The 8,472-nt window shown below is 40.2% G+C and overlaps 1 pseudogene; it reads right to left on the bottom strand.

Moving 5' to 3' along the window:
- Positions 1-5,873: 5,873 nt before the first annotated feature.
- On the bottom strand, positions 5,874-6,801 carry LOC132653982 (vomeronasal type-1 receptor 44-like; annotated as a pseudogene).
- Positions 6,802-8,472: the final 1,671 nt, after the last annotated feature.

Here is an 8,472-nt window from a genome sequence, read left to right as displayed (position 1 = left end):
TGCACAAAAACGTTGAAAAGCTAGACTCATATATCCGGAGCCATTATCAGTTTTTATAATGGAAGGAATACCAATTGCAGCAAAACACTTTAAGCAATGACTTATAACATGTTTGGTGGCTTCTCCTGTTAAGGGAGCTGCCATGATAAATCCTGAAAAAGTGTCAATTGTTCCATGAACATATTTTAGTTTCCCAAATTCTGGGACATGAGTTAAGTCCATTTGCCTCAAATGGTTGGGAGTCAAGCCTCTAGGATTTACACGATAATGAGGTACATTAAAATGTTCAGGACAAGAGGAACATGATCTTACAATTTGTCTAGCAGCTTCTCTGGTAATACTAATTGTTTTCTTGAGCTCTTGCTATTTTGATGATGTAATGAATGAGAATTTTGAGCCACTTCTTGTTGAGTTAATCCAACCAAACTTGTGGCTTGATCTGCTAAATTATTTCCTAAAGTTAAAGGTCCAGGAAGCCCTGAATGAGCCCTAATATGTCCTACATAATAAGGCTGCACATGGCTCCAAATACTTTGTTGAATATCTCTAAATAGATCTTGTATTTGTTTATTAGCTGTATTAACATATGTTACAGTCTCTAGGACTTGCAAGGCTTTAGCTATATAATGGATATCAGTGTACAAGTTGAAAGAGGTAGAAGCCATATTTTTAAAGATTGCACCAACAGCATTCTATAACTTGAGCCGAGGCTGGCAATGTCTGTAAAACAAAAGTTTGTCCCTGTATTACACATACAGCTTTTCCATTTGAAGATTCGTCTGTGAATAGTGTTGGAACCTGAGTGAATGGCTTTTGTTTAATTATTTTAGAAAATACAAAAGCATGCTCATTGGCAAATTGAAGTAATTTATCTTTTGGATAATGATTATCAATATGTCCTAAATAATGAGCAAAGCTAGGGCCCAACAATCTGCATTTTGAAATAACCAATCTACTTGCTGTTTGGTAAAAGGGACTCCAATTAATGCAGGTGCTCTACTAAAATACATGTGAGATTTTGTGTGAGCCATTGGAACTAAATTAGCAACTGCTTTATAATATGGTGTCAGCGCTCAAACAGGAGACACAGGCAAGTGCAACCATAATAATGGTCCTTCTTGCCACAATACAGCAGTTGGAGTATGAACAGTAGCCAAAATATATGCACCCCATTCTTTTGAATCATCAATATATTGAACATGTTGCTTTTCAATAGCTAATTTTATCTTTTGTAAAGCATCAGAGCTTCTTTGGTAAGTTCTCCTTTTGACAAAGGATTAGCCTCTCCTTTTAAAATGTAAAAAAGTGGTTTTAGCTCTCCTGTAGTTAATTTTAAATGGAGTATTAGCCAATTAATATCACCTAACAACTTTTGAAACTCATTTAAAGTTTTTAGGTTGTCTTTCCTTAATTGAACTTTTTGAGGCATAATAGTCTGAGGATATAATGTCCCAAATATTAATAGGGTGGTTTGTCTTGTACCTTTTCTAGTGTAACCACTAAACCTAGATCCTTTACAGCTTGTTGTAAGTGTGTAAAAGCACCTAATAATATCCCTTCATTTTTATGAGCCAGTAAAATGTCATCCATATAATGAATAATATACACAGAACAATATTCCTCTCTAGTTTTAAAAACAGCTTGAGCCACAAATTTTTGACATAAAGTTGGACTGTTTGCCATACTTTGAGGTAATACAAGCTAATGATACCTTTTCATAGGTTCTTTAAAATTTACAGATGGCACGCTAAAAGCAAATCTTTTACAATCTTGAGGAGCAAGAGGAATAGTATCGAATTGCTGTCCTGTTTTTTTTGTAGATTTATTCTCCAGCAAGCATGTCATAAGTTATAGGAAGTCCCTGAGCTCGATTAAGTTCAGCTGTAGCTTGACAATGCTCTGCAAATTCTGACTTCCATAATAAATTATCTCCTCCTGATAAGCATGCTGTTGCTAACTCTTTCCAGTCCCCTAGGCAGAGAGCCTCAGTAGACAAAGCCTGGGTAAAAGGTGCTGTAGGACTTTATTGGCAGCATGCACATTTTAATTCTCTTATCTGTTTAAAAGGTAAAGGAGCATGGACTCTCACCATATTACCCTGTCCATCAGGTTGCTCCAGAACTGGAAAACCATAAAACTCAGATACATCTTCTTCATTTTGCCTAGCTTCTTGTAAAGAAGCTTGCAAAGGGGATAGAGTTGCCCGTACAGTGGACAAAGGAAAAGATCCCCCTGTCTTTTGGGCCACTGCAACTGTAGAACTCCCAGGAGGAGGGTCCAAACCTGCAACCAATGATAAGGTTGGAGTGGGAGATTGAGCTTCATATTCCCTAGTAGTTAATTCTCTAATTTTTCTGTTTATTTCCTCCAAGCCACACTCCAGTCTTTTAATTTCTTTTTGCCAAGGCTTATACTTTGTAACATGCATAGCCTGAACTGGAGGGTATCTTTCAGAATAATACTGATCTGGTTCTTCCTCCAAATCTGCAACCTCATTAGGATGTAAGTCTTCCTCAAAGTCTCCTTCTGGCAAGAAATTACTGTCATCAGGAGGGAAATATAACTTCTCTGGAGGAGCTGATGGCATAATATCATTTTCTCTTAAAGCCTGCCATCTTTCTAACCTCCTTTTCTCTGAGCCTGAAAGTTTAGCTTTCTCAGTTTTCTGTTGCTTATACAGACTACCTTTAATTGAGATCCATACAGAAAACACTAGGCTAATGCCTTGTCCCATTTTTGGATTTACTCACTGCGCCCTTTCTACTTATTGATGCCAGCTTGCCAACAACCATGGTGTCCTTCAATGATTCCCTGTATCTCAAGTCCCATGTTCGGGCACCAATCTGCCGGAGACCGCCAGCAGAGTCAAATGGGTTCTTGAGTCGGGAATGAGGATTAAAATTAATAAAAGCACACAGCAAATAGGAGACTTTTTTTTGAGGCTCCGGACTGGACAGCCACAGCATCAAGCCTTAGCAGCAACAATTGTAGCAGTTTCCCATATATTGAACCACCCCTGCATACCTGGGATGAAGCCTACTTGGTCATAGTGGATGATATCCTTGATGTGTTCTTGTATTCAGTGTGCAAGCATTTTGTTGAGTATTTTGCATTGAAGTTCATAAGAGAGATTGGCCTGAAATTCTCTTTCTTTGTTGGGTATTTGTGTAGTTTAGGTACCAAGGTAACTGTGGCTTCATAGAATGAGTTGGGAAGTGTTCCTTCTGTTTCTATTTCGTGGAATAGTTTGAAGAGAATTGGAATCAACTCTTCTTTGAAGGTCTGGTAGAATTCTGTGCTGAAACTATCTGGTCCTGGTCTTTTTTTGGACAGGAGACTTTCGATGACTATTTCTATTTCTTTAGGGTATATAGGACTATTTAATTGATTTATCTGCTCTTGATTCAGCTTTACTAAAAGAGATACTACAAGAATGTCAGCTAAGATATCTCAAATTGTCTAGCCTGACAAACAGAAATAAAGCGTGCAATGGAAAGAAGCAAACCTTCTGCAGACCTAGTGCATGCTGTGTGACTGTGGCACTGAGGGTGCACTACATCAAGGGAGGAGAAAAAGTTTCCTTCTCTACAACATGGACTCAGCCTGCCCATCTCCTCATGTTGAGAAAATGTGTGCAGAGCATGGTTTATGTCAGGGCTGAGCAGTACCTGTCCACCCTGTGTTTATGAATCCATGGGCTTGATTTTGCCACCATCATACAGCTCACCTTTACCATGGGATCAGCACATTCGTTTATGCTCTTCACCCACTGTGAAGAAGAAAGGTTAATCCTTTCCTGTGCACATTTCCTTTTGTTTAATTTGGAATTTTTTTTCTGAGTCAGCGTTTCTCTGTGTACCCCTAGTTGCCCTGGAACCTGATTTAAAGTCTAGGCTGACCTTGAACTCAGAGAATCTCCTGTTTCTGCCATCTGAGTGCTATGATTAAATGCTTGCGCCTCCACCACCCATCTTATATTGGATTTTAAAATAATATTTTATTCTTATAATTATTTTTGCTTTGTGACTGTTATGTGCTAGTCTGGACTCATCCTGTAGCTCAGGCTGGCCTTGAACTCACTATCCTCCTGTTTTGATTTCATGGTTATAGACTTGAGCCACCAGGCAAATGTCTGCTCGTGGGTTTATACAACTTACAGTTGTGTGGTTTATTTCTTCTCCTCCATGTCCTTGGTGTGTGAAATGTTCTCTCATGTTACCTAGTTAAATTCCATTCTTTTTGTTAATTTACATCCTGTCTGAGGCTCTAGGTCTCACTCAGAGTGTAGACAGAACATGAAACAGATCTTCTCTGATCTTTCTTTTTCCACTAACCAGTTTTCAGTTATTTCTTTAGATTATGTGTAAGTGTCAACACTGAAATTACTCGATTCTGGGTGTGAGTGGGGTCCATGCTTGTGACATATCCTCACACTGAGTGACAGATAACAGTTTTACTGTGGGAAGTAAGTCTCTAAGTGTGTGTTCTGCACTGTAAAGTATGCCTGTGAGTGGGTTCAGCTGTGTGAAGTCTTCCTGTGAGTGTGCTCAACTGTGTGACTTGTGTGACTGAGTCCGTGTTCTCTCACATGAAGTGTGCTCTGGGCAGGTATCTGATTAGTCTCAATTAAGCAGGCATGCTGCAAGCCCTCAGGTCCCTGGAGTATATCAATAGTGCAGCTGAGTAACTATCTGTGACTAGTTTCCTACTTAAATTTGGATTTTTTGAGCCCAGATAAAGCACTTTGTCTATGGTCTCTATTCCTTTGACACATCTAAGCTCTGTCTTTCATAAGTAACTCATCAAGATTGTGCAGTGTACCTGACTGACATGGCAGACATTCGAGGTGTTCATGTTCTGACTAGCATTCCTTAACAAGGGGAGGCCATGACCTGATCCCACATCCTGACACTTCTAGACAGTGGCTGTTTCTACTTTGACTGTTTTAAATCAGGCCATAGGAGCACCATTATGCAAATGACAGGATGCTTCTCTGCATATCATTTTGGCTCTGTGTATGTGTGTGTGTGTGTGTGTGTGTTCTGCATCCTGTGATAATTTATTCTCAAAACAGTGTTTCCTTGTATATTTTTCCAAATATAAACAACTGAGGCATTGATTTATTGAAAATGTCATATTTAAAGTAATGGGCTGTGCCAGAGAAATGGCTCAGCACATATGCAAACTGTTTTCTAAAAGACTCAAGTTCAATTATCACCACTCACCCTTGGGTGGCACACAACTGCCTATAAGTCTAGCTCTAAGAGTAATTGACATTTCTGGCCTCCAGGATGACCTGCACTCACGTACACACACACACACACACACACATACACACACACAAACACACACACAGACACAAGCACAGACACAAAAACATACACACACAGTTAAAAGTTAAATCATTTTTTAAAAAAATTAAAAGTAATCTGGGCATGATGGCACATGCCTTTGATCCCGGCACTCAGGGAGGCAGAAACAGGTAGATCTCTGTGAGTATGAGGTCAGCCTGATCTACAAAGCAAGCCCAGGATAGCCAGGGCTACATGGAGAAACCCTGCCACAAATTCCAAAATAAATAAATAAATAAATAAATAAAAAGTAATGTGCTAAAAAAGACAGATGAGAGCCATTTCACACACCTCCTTTGAAAACCCGTTGAGAAAGATAAACTTCATGTGATATCTGAGTGGGAATGCAGTTTAATATTGTTTTATATACTTGCCATCCACACACAGAGTAAACAGATGGAATGTTAAAAGGATGTTTTCACATATCAGTTTAAGCCACAGAATGTTCCTACTATGTCATGATATGATGGCAACATATTGGATTGTATTAAGGAGTGTACAATTTTACCCATCATTGATTAATCAGATATTTAATTTCCTGTCCCACAGTGACCTTAAAAATTTAGTTATATGCTTTTCAGTGCAAATAAACACAAGAGGACTGACTGTGGCATAGCCATGGGACACAAGAATCTGGATACAGTAAAACAGAGAGCCATCTTTGAACTTCATTCTTGTGTGGAAGATAACACTGTCCAAAATGTAGAGAACCACAAAGAAGCTCATGAGCAGCAGGATGGTCCGGGTGGCCCTTCGCTCTGGGGATGCTTTTGGAGAAAGTTTGGTGCTGTGAAGATGTCGGGCCTGCTTCATGTGTCTGTATAAAAGAGTCACCATGTACCCACTGGAGAACACCATGAGACTTATAAGAAAGGCTTCCCTGAAGACCACCAGTGTGGAAAATGTGTTTTGTCTGGAGTAACTCAGTGTGAGAAGTGAGCAAGACTGAGTAACATACATAAAATTATCTGAGGTCGAATTGGGGATGGCACTTATTGATACCAGGAGGTAACTGCTAAAAGACATGTAGAGAACAAAAAGAAAAAGGGCGCAGGAGATGTCATGGGGAAATTTATGTTTAAACTTGTCTAAGCAGCAGCTTCTAGGGCTGAGGATGATGGTCCAGAGGACATTCAGCAGACAGGCAGCACAAAGGGAGAGGCCCCTCAAGATAGATAAGATAGATAAGGGATTGGCATGTGGTGGGGTCCCAACTCCCCTGAGACATAAACATGTCTGCAGCTATGAGTCCCATAGTTAGCAGCATCAGTAGTTGGGTCAGGGCCAAGAAACCAATGGCGAGATCAATGAGCTTAGGCCTGTGCGCACCAATGAGCATACAGAGATGGAAGACGAAAAGGATGCTGTTGGCTGAAATCCCAACACTCAATTCAGAGAACAAGGTGATTTTAATGTTTGTGTTAGTGTGGAGTATGCTGGCTTTATTCATTGTATGTGTGTGTATTTGAAGTACCAAAAATCTGAGGAGAAAAGAGAAAACTCTTCATTACAAATACTGGTAATGAAGCATTACCCCCCAACACTGAGATGGCAACAAGATGTCAATTCATCCCAACTCCACCTCATCCAAAAAGAACTCAGCTCCATCTCAGACTCCCTTGAGGCCATCCCCATAGTCTTCATTGTCCCCACTGTCGTGATGCTTCCCATGCAAAACTGAACTGTGCAGACCATTGTAGGCCTGTCTCAAAATACAAACTTTCTTGTACATTAAACATTTCCACAAGTTATAAAAAATTAACCTCTCCTGATCCACATGTTTGGTTTATTCAGGGGTAATAGCTGCATCTCACTTGATTGTCAGACCCACGTGCACAGGGTCATTTATCTCACTGCCCTCTTCATTGCTGGCCAAGTAGTCATTCACTCTCTTTTTCATTCAGTCATTAATCATTCATTCTCTATGTCTCTTTCTGTCTGTCTCTCTCCCCCTCCCTGCCCCTCTTACCTCTGTCTCCTCCTCCTCGTTCTCTCTCTCTCTCTCTCTCTCTCTCTCTCTCTCTCTCTCTCTCTCTCTCTCGGTTTTTCAAGTCAGGGTTTCTCTATGTAGTCCTGGCTGTCCTGGAACTCACTCTGTAGACAACACTGACCTAGAACTCAGAGATCCTCCTGCCTTTGCCTCCTGAGTGCTGGGATTGAAAACATGCACCACCACTGCCCGGCCAGGCCAAATGGTCTTATTAATCTCCAGAACAAATAATTACCAGTTTGGACTCTGAATCAAATCCTGCCGACTATCTGCCATTTCTTCAGAGTGTGACCATAAGCACTCAGAAGATGAGCTCCAGTCAGCAACTCTGGAACATATGCACAGTCAAGAAGCCCCTAGGTGTGAGGATTCTACCTACACACCAAGCATGGAACTGTTTCAGGCACAAAGTGATCTCTGTACTTGTCAGCTGCTGGTTTTCTCATGCAGTGTCCTGGGAGACAGAATGCAGCTCTGTGAATGACAGATCAGCTCCTTCCCTGCATGAAGCAGAAAAGAAAAAAATGACCAAAAGGATAGAATGATGGAGACAAGTTCTGTTTCCAGAAAAATCCTGGTTTTTCTCTGAACTCTCTTAAGTGACTCTGCCTCCAACCTATGACTTTAATCTCCAGCCATGATGCCTCTGTGAAGAGAGCCTGAGCATCCAATATCGGGATAAGTTCAGGGTGAGCATACTCCTTATTTTTTCCTCTTTTGACAGGTAAAATTAGGGTGCTAAACAAAACTACAATTATAATAAGCTCAGGGCCATCTCATTCTAAGTTCATAATTAAATGAAAGTGTCCACCCAGTCTTGAGGGATGGGCTCCACAGGAGTCTTAAGTCTCCTTACCTTCAAGGTGTAGGGGACTTCTCCAGACTTCAGGAATGTAGGAAATTCAGTGTGTGTTTTATGTAGAGATCATCATTTCCTCTAATGAATTTTGAATACACATGAAGTATATAATGTTGTAAAAAGTTTCCCAGATACACAGTAAAGAATTATCAACTGAAAATCAAGGGTGTGAGATGAAATAACTTCATAATTATTCTCACCATATTGCACTGTAATACAGTATACTGACAAGAAGCAAAAATGTTTTAAATGTTCTAAGTATTTGTTCTTAT

Source organism: Meriones unguiculatus, chromosome 5, assembly GCF_030254825.1.
Source record: "Meriones unguiculatus strain TT.TT164.6M chromosome 5, Bangor_MerUng_6.1, whole genome shotgun sequence".
Lineage (NCBI taxonomy): Eukaryota > Metazoa > Chordata > Mammalia > Rodentia > Muridae > Meriones > Meriones unguiculatus.
This window is presented reverse-complemented; position numbering and strand designations above follow the sequence as displayed.